General features: G+C 43.8%; 1 long non-coding RNA gene across 1 annotated transcript in view; it reads right to left on the bottom strand.

Annotated features, from left to right (window-relative positions):
• LOC137561205 (uncharacterized) overlaps positions 1-12,875 on the bottom strand; it is a 34,544-nt gene that overhangs the window by 15,482 nt on the left and 6,187 nt on the right. The window contains exon 2 of the long non-coding RNA XR_011029927.1: positions 1,033-1,188. This is a non-coding gene — a long non-coding RNA (uncharacterized lncRNA). The remainder of the gene's footprint in view (positions 1-1,032; positions 1,189-12,875) is intronic.

Here is a 12,875-nt window from a genome sequence, read left to right as displayed (position 1 = left end):
CGAGGTGAGTAGTTACTTATGCACAGTGCTTCCCTGCGCATTACTCTGCAGTCCGAGCGGGGATCGCACGGAGGGCGGCCCGGGGAGAGGAAGGGAGGGAGAGGTCGGGCTTCCCTCCCCGCGGCTGCGGCTCCCCCCTCCATCACAGCGCCCCCCTCCCAGCAGCGCCCCGGGCGGTGGCACGCTCCGCACGGCCGTAGAAACGGCCATGGCCCCAGTATAGACTAGCAAGATACAGGTGCATCCAGTATAGGTATTCAACTATAGGTGGTGCCCCGGTATAGGTAGCCTGGTATAGTTGCCCTCAGTATAGGTAGCCTGGTATGGGTGGTGCCCCAGTATAGGTAGCCAGGTACAGGTGGTGCCCTTAGTATAGGTAGCCAGGTATTGGTAGTGCACCAGTATAGGTATCTAGGTATAGGTGGTGCCCCAGTATAGGTAGCCTGTAGCCAGATATAGGTGGTGCCCCAGTATAGAAAGACCGCTGTAGGGGGCTAACTCATCTGTTCCCCACGTTCAAGCGCTGATGTCACTCTTCTCTCAGTGCTGGAACGCGGTGTGCTGGTGAGTGAGCCACAGGCCCACAGCCAGCACATGCGGCCCTTCCAGCGCATTGGGGAGCCCAGGGCCCCAAGAAGCCCCTGGGCCCCACACTGCAGTGTCAGTTGTCCCCCCCGATGGCTGCCCTGACCGTAGTATCCTTATACACAAACACTGAAGCCTGGTACACACATCCAATTTTAATTGGCCAGTTTTACCACTTGCATGTAGTATGAAAACCAGGGGTGCTGAGGTGCCTAAGCTTTTGTGGCCCCAAGCAGCGTATATATATATATATATATATATATATATATATATATATATATATTATATATTTTTGGGGGGGGGTCAGCATGAGGTCATGAGTTCGACTCCCAGGCCAAAATGTACAAAAAGGTACTCAATACTAGCAAGACTCGCCTAATAAAATGGCTAACTAAATACAGGTAGTCCCTGCAGACAGTACGGAGAGACTTGGGGTTAAATACTTACTTGATCCGAGGTAATTCATCCAGGCAGGTGATCGCTCCAACCCCTTGCCGCCACCCAACAGTAGGTGGCTGCTGAGCAGGTGGCGGGTGGGGCAACACAGGCAGAAATTTCCAAAAAGCCTTGGCAGACTTCATATATGTGACCGCGACTGCATCCCTGAGGAGGGGGGAGGAGTGTCAGTGAGTTCTGATTACATTGCAACAGGAAAGTATTTAGCCCTTAACACCCCACCCCATCATGCAGAATTAAGACAAAGCCTGCCGTGACAGACTCTGTCTTTCTAAACTTTAGGTAATTTTTAAGTAAAATATTCTATTTTACCCATCAATCCTGATAAGATAAAGCAGGAAAGAACATTTTTTAATGTAGCACTACATCTGTAAAGAGTTATACTTTAGTGTATGAAAAAGGGCAAGGTAGGTCAGCATTAAAATAAATACATGTAATGCGCCTGTATTGGTAAACAAATCGGAATTAGGCTGCTTTTCCACTTGCAAGCGCAATCGCAATTGCAAAAGCTTCTCTTTTCACTTGCGGCGATCGTGACATGAGCCATCGGGAGCGAATCGCAATCGCACCAATAATCATGCAGCCCGACGACTGCAATTCATGAAAAATCGAAAGGCGCTAATGGAAAAGTTCACCGCTATTTACATGTAAATCATGGTGCACTAGCGATTGGCAAAACACCGGTTCAAGTGGATCGCGGGTAGTGGAAAGGGGCCTTTAGGTCAATTACCTGTAAAAGAGTGTAGTGGTCACTTTAAGCATATAATTCAGTTACTATTGTCTTTCATATTTCAAAATGAATACCATATATAAAGCACAAGATTCTGCTCTACTGTACTATCTGATGCTGGGCACTATGGAGGACTGAAAACAGTCTCTTTAGTATGCAACCAAAGCATCGTTACAATATTGCACAGTGGCCTCAGGCAGCTCTTGGCAAATATGAATGTGTGTATTAGTATCAGTATTTAATAATTAAAGAAGGATAATGACAAAATGAAGAATAGGATGAAGGTCAATGTTCCACCTGCTGCACATGTTCACCTGCACAGCCCAGACGCCTGCCAACCTTACTCAGCTGATTTCCAAATGCTTGGAGTCTAAATGAAGTCTGTACTCTATATTGAATTCCCATGTGTTTATGAGGAAAACAGAAACATGTAATATGAAGCTGCTGCTGAAACTGTACGCCATTGACCTGGCCACTCTATCAATATTAGTCTTTGCTTTGCAGCTTCATCCTCATTCTCTTCCAAGGAGGAAACTAATGTCAGAGTTCTTGTAACCTCCAACTGCTCTCCTAATAGTTAATGACACTGTGTTTTTCTGACCACCAGGACGGCAAACTGTTCACCCTGGGAACCAGTATGTCAGCAAAAAAATGCATGTGTACATAAGCATGTCAATGAAAAACTGGTAAAAATGGTTAACCACTTCAGCCTACAGTGTTGTTTCATCTTATGCATCCAAACAACTTTCACCTCCCATTCATTCGCCAATAACTTTATCATTACTTATCACACTGAAATGATCTATATCTTGTTTTTTCCGCCACCATTTAGGCTTTCTTTGGGTAGTACATTTTGCTAAGAATTATTTTATTCTAAATCCATTTTAACAGGAAGATTACGAAAGAAATAGAAAAAATTCATTATTTCTCAGTTTTTGGCCACTATAGTTTGAAATTAATACATGCTACAGTGATTAAAACCCGGGTATTTTATTTGCCCATTTGTCCCAGTTATTACACCATTTAAATTATGTCCCTATCACAATTTATGGCGCCGATATTTTATTTGGAATAATGGTGCATTTTTTCAATTTGCGTCCAACTCTATTTACAAGCTTATAATTTAAAAAAGTATAGTAATATACTCTCTTGACATGCATATTAAAAAAAGTTCAGACCCTTAGGTAACTATTTATGGTGTTTGTTTTTTTTTATTGTAATTTTTTTATTTATATTATTATTATTAAAAAAATTATTTGGGTAATTATATTAGTACTTTGAAACAGAAGGAGAATAGGATCCTCCCTGATCAAGTGCCCAATTTAAGAGAAGATGAATCTAAGATAATGTGGGCCTGATCACTATGCTTAAAGCGGATCCGAGATGAAAAACTAATAACAACAAGTAACTTGTCTATATATATCTTATGTAAAGTTTAGATAGTTTACACAGCAAATCTAGCTGCAAACAGCTTTAATAGAATATGATTATTTCTTCCTGTGATACAATGACAGCAGCCATGTTGTTTGTAAACATTACACAGAGGCAGGCTTATCTGGTTCTTGAGCAAATAAACCTAATCCGCCCTCCTGCTCCCTCCTCCCCTCTGCCTCTGAAATCTCTGGCTAGTAATACCTCCCCCTCTTCCTGCCCAGACTGAGCTTCCATGCGTCCTTGCTACTGTCTGAAAGTGCCTTGGCTCACTGAAAACCTGTAGGTGTGGCTTGTTTAGTTTATAGGGAATTAGAGTATTGAAACAAAAACAAAAAAGTTAGCATCAATAGAAACAACTAAACGTGGGCACCAGTTCATGAAGCTTCTTTTATTCCAGGAGTGACATATAAGACATTTCAGATGTTAACATCTGAAATGTCTTATATGTCACTCCTGGAATAAAAGAAGCTTCATGAACTGGTGCCCACGTTTAGTTGTTTCTATTGATGCTAAGTTTGGAGGTTCTGTCAGCGTGGAGGCACAGTGTTAGAAGCAAGTCCAGTAGAACATAGAGTAATCTCCCAGCAGCATCCAATACATTGTGTGCGAGGTACCTTTGCCTATTGTGTTGAACTTTGTTGAAAAACAAAAAAGTATTTGGCTTGAGGAATGCCCTATAAACAATAGGAAAGGAACACAATTATGCAATGAGTAAAAGTTCATCTCGGATCCACTTTAAAGGGAACCTTAACAGAGAGGGATATGGATGTTTCTTTTTAAACAATACCAGTGGTGTGAAAGTCCTGCTGATCTCTTTGGCTGCAGTAGTGCCCGAATCGCATACCTGAAACAAGCATGCAGCTGATCCAGTCTGACTTCAGTGAGAGCACCTGATCTGCTGCATATGCTTGTTCAGGGGCTGTGGCTGAAAGTATTAGAGACACAGGATCAGCAGGAGAGTCAGGCAACTGGTATTATTTTAAAAGGAAAAATTAATATCCTTTTCAGTTTAGGTTCCCTTTAAGGACAGACCTTTGGTTTAGTTATCTGTTGTGGCAACGATCGCTGGATGGGATGCAAATGGATCCTGAAAGTGTAGCAATGTGGCCATGGAATACAGAAATCTGTGAACTTCTGGGGTTCTCATCAGAACTGTGGTCAGAGCTCTGACTGAGAGTCAATGAACTACACAGTATTGTTACAAGTTATTTTCTTCTTCAAGGAGCACCATGATGAAAACTGTCGGGCAGCATGGTGGTGTACTGGTTAGTGCTCTTGCCTTGCAGCGATGGGTCCCTGGTTCAAATCCCAGCCAGGTCAACATCTGCAAGGAGTTTGTATGTTCTCCCTGTGTCTGTGTGGGTTCTCTCCGGGCACTCCGATTTCCTCCCACATCCCAAAAACATACAGATACTGTAAGTTAATTGGCTTCCCCCTAAATTGGTCCTAGACTACATGTGCTACACAATACATACCACAGACATATGACTATAGTAGGGACTAGATTGTGAGACCCTCTGAGGGACAGTTAGTGACAAGACAATATACTCTGGACAGCAGTGCACACTATGTTGGTGCTATATAAATACTTAAAAATTAAAGTGTAAAATACACATGTACACATACATGTAAAATCTACATTTTTCCAAAGTATTGGCAACCCAACCTGCATGATTGGTTATGGGGTAATCAATGCTGTGGGTGGGAGTGAAAGGGAACAGAAGATAATGGATGGACAGTTTTGAAAAGGTGAGTCTTGAAAGCTTATTTGAGTATGCTAAAGGTAGGGACAAGTAAACAGGGTAAGGGAGAAAGACCCAAAGTAGCCATTAAAAAGTTTTTAAACCATGCATGGAAGGTGGTATGAGTGACATAAGTAGGCCACTGGAGAAGCAGGTGAGGTTAAAGTGAATCTCCAGACTAAAAATCTGCTTAGCAGCACTGAGAAGGCTTGGTGTTTCTTTAACAGTTTCACAGCATCAGAACTTTGATTTTCTTACCCAAGCCTCATTTTTTGGCTGCACAGAAGCTAAGCCCCGCCCATCAAAGAAAACTGCCCGGGCATTTTTGGAAATATAAGTGGGACAGGGGTTTTGAAGTGTTAAGTGATTAAAGGCAAAGCACCGTAGCTTAATTTCATTTATAAGTTACTTGAAAAGCAGTGAAGAAAGGAGTGAAAAGTCTGTAGAAAGGAGAATATACCGCATCTGGCCTCCCCCAGCTGTGTGTAACTGATCCTTGCCTGGTGATGTCATCAGGCCAGTTCCCATCATCAGCCAACCAAACATTTTTACGTTATGGAGGTTGCCTTGAATCTAGGGCTGCAAACCTGACCCCCTCACTCACATACACACACAAAGCCCTATGCGTATTGCAGACAGACAAGCAAAAACAGCGCTGGGAATTTTGAGTGCAGGGTGAAGCTGAAAAACATCTCACCCTGCGCCTGCAAAAGTCCCGGCTGTGTTAATTACTATTCCCCCTCCAGGCCACTATAGATTCAGGGGAAAGAATTCAGCTATTGTGGATTATGCTGTTTTTATAGTAATTAGGGCTCTGTCTTTTGACGGCGCCCAAATTACAGTGTGAGCGTCACTATAGCCTTAATTCACATTACAGCCTATGGCGGCACATGGTGCGCCCAAATTTCCCTGGGCCATTGTGACCTGACTCGATATTGCAGATAGGTATGGAAACTCTTTGTGACACCCCTAGTCCTTTGATTACCACTTCACCTGCTGGTGGGCCACAGGAGCATCAATGATATAGGGAAACATGGAGACTGAGACCCCCTGGAGGAGGGAAGAACTTGCTTCTGAACAACAGGTAAGTTAATTTATTTTTCTCTGTTGCATACTCTGTATTTGGCATACCCGACGAACACACACATACAGATACCCACATGTTTCCCCATCACCAGCTTCACCTGCCCGGTTAAAATGGGCTTGCCTATAAAAACCCTGTATACCAAATAGGCAACTAAGTAGAGTGAGTATAGGAACTGGCTCATTTTAAATTGGAATACTAAACTTAACGGCAAAGTTTTCTCTGTAGAGTTCATTATACCGGATTTAAATAATAATGCATCATTTCTGAACTCAGCACAAATATGTGTTATCTTTTATGCTTTTGTCATTGAAGTTTGCCTCTTATTTTTTTATACAGGGAACTGGCAGGCATCCAGTCTAAGTGTGAGACATCTATAACAAGCGCCAGGAAAAGTGTGATCTCCAAACATGTTCTCTGCATATAGGCCACAGGTCACAGTCATCAGCCACTGTTGCTGAATGGATGTAATGGGTACAGATAGAACAGATCAGTCAACAGAGAGTCATTAGGCAGAAACACATCCGCGCACGTTCACTGCAACAACTGAAAAACAGACCAAAATTAGGCTCAAAATAAATGCTGTAAAATAAGTGGCTGCTAATTTGGTTTCTTCTGCTATAAATCAGTAAGAGCTGAAGATGAATCAATGGCAAGACGATGAAAGTCCTCTTTGCTTAATTCAACTCTTGAAAAGTTTCAGTGCACTCATAAGAGCTAAGCTTGTCCTGCATGTGTACATGTGATACTGGATGGATTAGCACTGAGTCAAGAGTTAATTTATCATCAAATGGGTTTCCAGTTGTACTGTTCTCATTCTGCTCACGTTGGTGTTGAATATCGAGTTGGATCAAGTACAGTATGTTCTTAAAAGATATTTGCAAAGTAGCAGTATCCTTTTTAATATACTTTTCAGAACGTGCTCCAAGGCGTCACACAGGCACCTGTTCTCCTGGGGTACAAAAAAAATAATTACATTGAGCACAATAAAAGCATGGTCGTTGAGTGTCAAGATTTTTAATATTTCTAGATCGTTGACTGTCATTGTCATCCCTTTAGCATGCCCACTTCATAGAAGTAGTATGCGGCTATCAAAGTCCCAATTCATAACCTCTTGGCTCGAGTTTATTGGCTCACTGGCCCATATGCAATTAACTTTTTCTCCTGAGGTTTCTCCTAGGTGATATTTGTAAACTTGTCAATAAAATGCTTTTAAAGCCACCAGAAAGCAAGAAAATACTCAAAATAACTTTGTCAGTACTACTTCACCTACTTTGAAGTACTTTTTCAGTTTAAAAGCGCTGGAAAGTTATTTTAAATAGAAGATGATAGTTTATCTCCTACAAGAAAACTCAGGAAAAAAAAGTCAACTGCATATGGGCCACTAAGTGATACAATCACAGGATAGTAATGATGACCTCCAGAAAGTTTACAGGCAAACCCTTTAGATGATCGTCACAAGCTTAACCTCCTGAGCGATAATCCCGAGCTGAGCTCGGGGTATGTCGCGCAGGAGGAGTTCTCAGGCCCTGGTGGGCCGATTTGCATAATTTTTTTTGTTACACGCAGCTAGCACTTTGCTAGCTGCGTGTAACTTCCGCTCGCCGCCGATCCACCGCTACCCGCCGTGCCGCGCAGCCCCCCCCCCAGACCCCTTGCGCAGCCTGGCCAATCAGTGCGGGGTGATCGTGACTCCCTCTGACGTCACGACGTCCATGACGTCGGTGACGCCATCCTGCCCCGTCGTCATGGCGACCGGGGAAGCCCAGCAGGAAATCCCGTTCTGAACGGGATTTCCTGCTTACTCTGATCGCCGAAGGCGATCGGAGTGGGTGGGGGGATGCCGCTGCGCAGCGGCTATCATGTAGCGAGCCCTGGGCTCGCTACATGATTTAAAAAAGAAAATTGTTTTTAAAAAGTGCTGCGCCCCCTCCTGGGCGATATAATTGTATCGCCTAGAGGGTTAAAGCATGACTTGGCACCAATCACAAGAGGAAGCTATGTTAACGTGTTATTTAGCTTTGAAGGAATCCTACTATCCTACTTTCCCCACCATGAATTGAATATGAACCTTGGTGTTCACAGTAAGGGATGAGAGAGATCAGTTACATGAAAAGAAAAACTGCAGCGGAATGTTTGGTGTGTGCCGGCTGTGGCAGGGAGGTTACCGGCTGTGTCGCATGCTGCGCCATCTTTCCAAATTCCAGCTGTGAAAGCAGAAATGTCCAGAACAGAAGAGGGAGAGCATTGTACATGGCAGCTGCAAGAGGAGGAAATATGGGTAAGTTACCCCTCTCTGCCATGCTTTGCCGCACTCTGCACCTCCTGAACACTCTGATCAACCCTAATCACAGGAGCAGGAAGTGAGAGACAGTCAGGGCCGGATTTACCATAAGGCACTGTAGGCGCGTGCCTACAGGCATCTGATGATGGAAAGGCGGCTCACTCCCCTCCCCGAGTGCCTTCCTCCTACCCTGTGCAGAGTCCTGATGAGAGTGTAAATGAGAGGTTACTCACCCAGCTCTCAGCATTCCACTGACGAGATCTCCCTTCACTCAGGGGCACATCTAGGTACTTAATACAAAGGTTTCTCCAGCTACCTAATACTTGGGGACACCGCTAGCTACTTAATATTGAGAGTACTTCTGGCTGCCTAATACTAAGGGGCACCTGTAGCTACCTATGATGGGCAAGGGAAGTAAGAGAAGTGACAGCTGAGACAGCCAGTACACTTGCTCCTGCGAGGTAAATCTGGGTCTGGAGACAGTAATACTAATTTGTAAGCATTAGAAGTCTTTTTCATTTTACAAATAATCTTTTATTTTTACTGTCTTTGTTGAAATGAAATTCTCCTAGATGAGCAGGCTGACAGCAATGGAAAAAAAACAACAACAACATCTCCAGTTGGATAGTTACCAATGATTCAAAAAACCTGGGATGGCTGGGTAGACTATAAAAAAATGCTGCTAACTGATAAAATATTTGGAACCATTACCTGTCATACTGACACAATGGAGAGTTAACAATTGTCTGCAGTCATGTGGTTAGAGTTTGCCACTCAAATCAAATCAAATCAAATCAAAGATAGCTTTATTGGCATGACCAAGATTCATTACAGGTATTGCCAAAGCAAGGGGAAATAGGGGACATGGGAGGGGGTGGGGTAGGGGGACAATGGCTAAGCAGTCAGTGGACATTTTTAGGTTTACAGTTCTGTTATGCTCCTCTCAGTCTGTGGCATGCTGTGACATAGTGTGCAGCGATTGTCACTGTGGATTCCTCTTCTCCTAGTAGGATATATGTTTTTCTCTCATCTTCTAGTGTGAGAAAGTCTGGGAATAGTTCCGACAATTTCTTAAAGTAAGTGTCCCTGGTTGCAGTATATTTGGGGCAGTGCAGCAGGAAGTGGCTTTCATCCTCAAGGGTCTTCTGCTCACAGTGTTTGCATAGTCTCTCTTCCCTGGGTTTGTACGTCTGTCTGTGTCTCCCAGACTCTATTTCGAGGTTGTGCCTCTCTTGAGAGTTTTGCAGCTTTTCCAGGTATGGGGCCATTTTATATTCTCTTTGTAGAGACTGGTATATGGCTAGCTTTTGTGACTGTTTTATTTCACTCCTCCATTTTTCCACATAGTTTTCTTTGCTCTTAGCTGTGGTGTGTTTTATCTGGACTTTTGTTATGACCTGTGGGTCGGGGGTTGGAGGGAGTATAGAGCTGACCACGACTTTCAGTGCACACAGCTTTTCTTTGTCTTCATTGTGCAGCATGGCTTTGTAGTGGGGTGAGTCGGGGCTGCTGCTCTGTAGGTGGGCCCAGAAGGACAACACTCTTTTCTGTACCTCAAGCAGTAATGGGAATCTCCCCAGCTCAGCTCGGCAGGCATTGTTTGAGGTACTCCGATGGACATGGAGAAGGTGTTTGCAGAACTCAAGGTGGAATATTTCTGTTGGGCTGGATTCCCATTTTGATTGGTCTGGGTAGGTGGTGGGGCCCCATACTTCACTTCCATACAGTAGGATTGGGGTGATGACACTGTCAAAAACCTTCAGCCAGACCTTTACTGGTGGTTTGAGGTGGTACAGTTCTTTCCTGATGGCATAGAACGTTCGGCATGCTTTGGCTTTTAGGGCCTCCATGGCTGACTTAAGGCTTCCTGATTGGTTGATTTCCAGACCAAGGTAGGTATATTTATCGGTTCTGCTGATTTCACAGTCATTGAGTATAAAGGATGGGCTCTGGGCTGACCTGTTTTTCCTCTGGAACACAATGGTTTTGGTTTTCTTTAGATTAATGGGGAGTGCCCATGTTGTGCTAAATTTCTCCAGGGTTTCTAGGCTGTCTTGTAGGCCTTCTTTAGTTGGTGATAGCAGTAAGAGGTCATCTGCATACAGTAAGAATTTCACTGTTGTGTCATGCAGGGTGAGTCCTGGTGCTGATGAAGCCTCTAGGGCTGAGGCTAATTTGTTGATGTATATGTTGAAAAGTGTTGGACTCAGGCTGCAACCCTGTCTTACCCCCCGACCCTGGAGGAAAAAAGGTGTTCTTTTCCCATTTACTTTCACACTGCACTTGTTCCCAGTGTATGAGCTCTTTATGACATCATATGTTTTCCCTCCTATTCTGCTCTCTAGGAGTCTCAGGAACAAACCAGGATGCCACACTGAGTCAAAAGCCTTTTTAAAGTCCACAAAGCAGGCAAATATTTTTCCCTTTCTTCGTCTGTGTACATGGTGCTTGATAAGGGTGTGCAGGGTGTAGATGTGGTCGGTGGTGCGATGGTTTGGCATAAAACCTGCTTGGCTCTTACTGATAACATTGTGCTGTGTGAGAAAGGTGAGGATTCTCTTATTCAGGATGCTGTTGAACAGTTTTCCCAGTGTGCTGCTCACACAGATGCCTCTGTAGTTGGCTGGGTCATAGCGATCTCCACTCTTGTAAATGGGAGTTATAAGTCCTTCATTCCAGACCTCAGGGAAGTAACCGGCGTACAGGACCAGGTTGAATAGTTTCCATATTGCAGCATGGATTTCTGTGGTGCCAGACCTGATCATTTCTGATAGGATTCCATCTGTGCCACTAGCTTTTTTGCCTTTCATGGATTGTATCTTCTCTTTTATTTCCTCCAGTGTGAAAGGTGTGTCAAGTGGGTTTTGAAAATCTTTCACCTTCTCCTCCAGGTTCTTTAATTTGCTGAATATTTGTTCTTGTTCTGGGCTGAGTTCTTTTATAGGAATGTCTCTGTATAGGTCTTTGAAGTATTGTAGCCAGACTTGGCCATTTTGGATATGCTGATTATTTTGTTTGGGTTTTTTGCCAATTTGTTTCCAGGTCTCCCAAAAGGAGTTGTCTTGCAGGGATTCTTCAAGCCGTTCGAGTCGATTTTGGATGTGATTTTGTTTTTTCTTTTTAATGGTCGCTTTATATTGACGTTGTGCGGCGTCATGTGCTGTCCTCAATTCCATGTTGTTTGGATGTCTGTGTTTTTTGTTTGATATGGCTCGTAGGTTGTTTCTTAGTGACTTGCATTCACTGTCGAACCATTTGTTTGAGTTTTTCTTTGATGGTCTCTTTTGGGCAGTCCTTCTGATGTTGGCCATTTCTGCAATGGTGTGTAATATCTGGTTAAAGTACTTTGCTGCTTGCTGCACACCTTGTTGATCAGGGTTGTAGGTATACGTTTGGTAGTCCAGAAGTAGCTGTATTGCTTCTGGTCTGTTGAGAGTCTCCTTGTACTTTATGGTTGATTCTCTGGACCATTTAAAAGTGGGTGGTAGGTTACACAGGCTTCCTGGATGTTGTTGTACAGAGGGTTTGCTTGAGGAATTGATGTATAGTAGGATTTGGTTGTGGTCTGACAGGTGTGATTGTGGGGTGACTATGAGAGCGCGGATGCTTGCAGGGTCCATGTCACTGATGGCATAGTCCACCACACTGCTACCTACATGGGAATTTAGTGTATATCTCCCTAGAGAGTCCCCCTTGGTTCGGCCGTTAAGGATGTGAAGTCCTAGACCTTTGCAGAGGTTCAGCAGTTGTTTCCCATACTTATTGACTGTGCTGTCATAGCTGTTTCTATCTTTCTGTGTGGTTTCAGGGTACTGGGTCTCAGGTCCAAATATATGGAAATTGCCTTCTGAGGTGAGGTAGTCTTTTTCTGTTCCTGTTCTGGCATTTAGGTCACCATAGATGAGTATTTTCCCCAAGGTTTGGAAGTGAGCAGCTTCCCTTTGTAGGACTTGGTAGCTCTCTGGATTAGAGTATGGTGATTCTGCTGGTGCAATATATGCTGCACAGAGGTAAATGTCAGTCTGAGAAGAGATGATGGGGCTGCTTAACTTTAACCAGATGTGGCTCTTTCCTCTCTTCACTGGTTTGATGTATTCTTGGAGCTCCTCCTTATACCAGATTATAATCCCTCCTGAGCAGCGGCCCTGCTTGATATGTTTGTGTTTCTGGGCTGCGACAGTGAATTCCCGATAACCAATGGGTACTGATGACTCGTCCTCTGTCTGGGTCCATGTCTCTAAGAGGATCTGTATGTCCACCTTTCTTAGTCTTTCTTCAAAGTCTGGGTCGTTTATTTTGGTTCCAAAAGCTGAAGCATTCAAGCCTTGAATATTCCAGCTGCTAATTATGAGGGGTTTCATATTGTGTTTGGTTTTGTTTACCTTGTAATGAGCTGTTTATAGGGCAGTCAGTTTTCCACAGTCCATCCTTCAGCATATTGTGTGTGGCAAGAAGCAGTTTCCTTAGTTCTTCTGCAATGTCAGTGCTCTGTGGTGTTATCTCAGTTGTAGGTCTTGTGGTGGCTGGGTTCCTCCTCTGTTGCCATCTCAGGGGATTCAC

The sequence above is a fragment of the Hyperolius riggenbachi genome, chromosome 3 (assembly GCF_040937935.1).
Source record: "Hyperolius riggenbachi isolate aHypRig1 chromosome 3, aHypRig1.pri, whole genome shotgun sequence".
Lineage (NCBI taxonomy): Eukaryota > Metazoa > Chordata > Amphibia > Anura > Hyperoliidae > Hyperolius > Hyperolius riggenbachi.
Note: the sequence above shows the minus strand (reverse complement) of the source record. Positions and strands in the feature narration are given on the sequence as shown.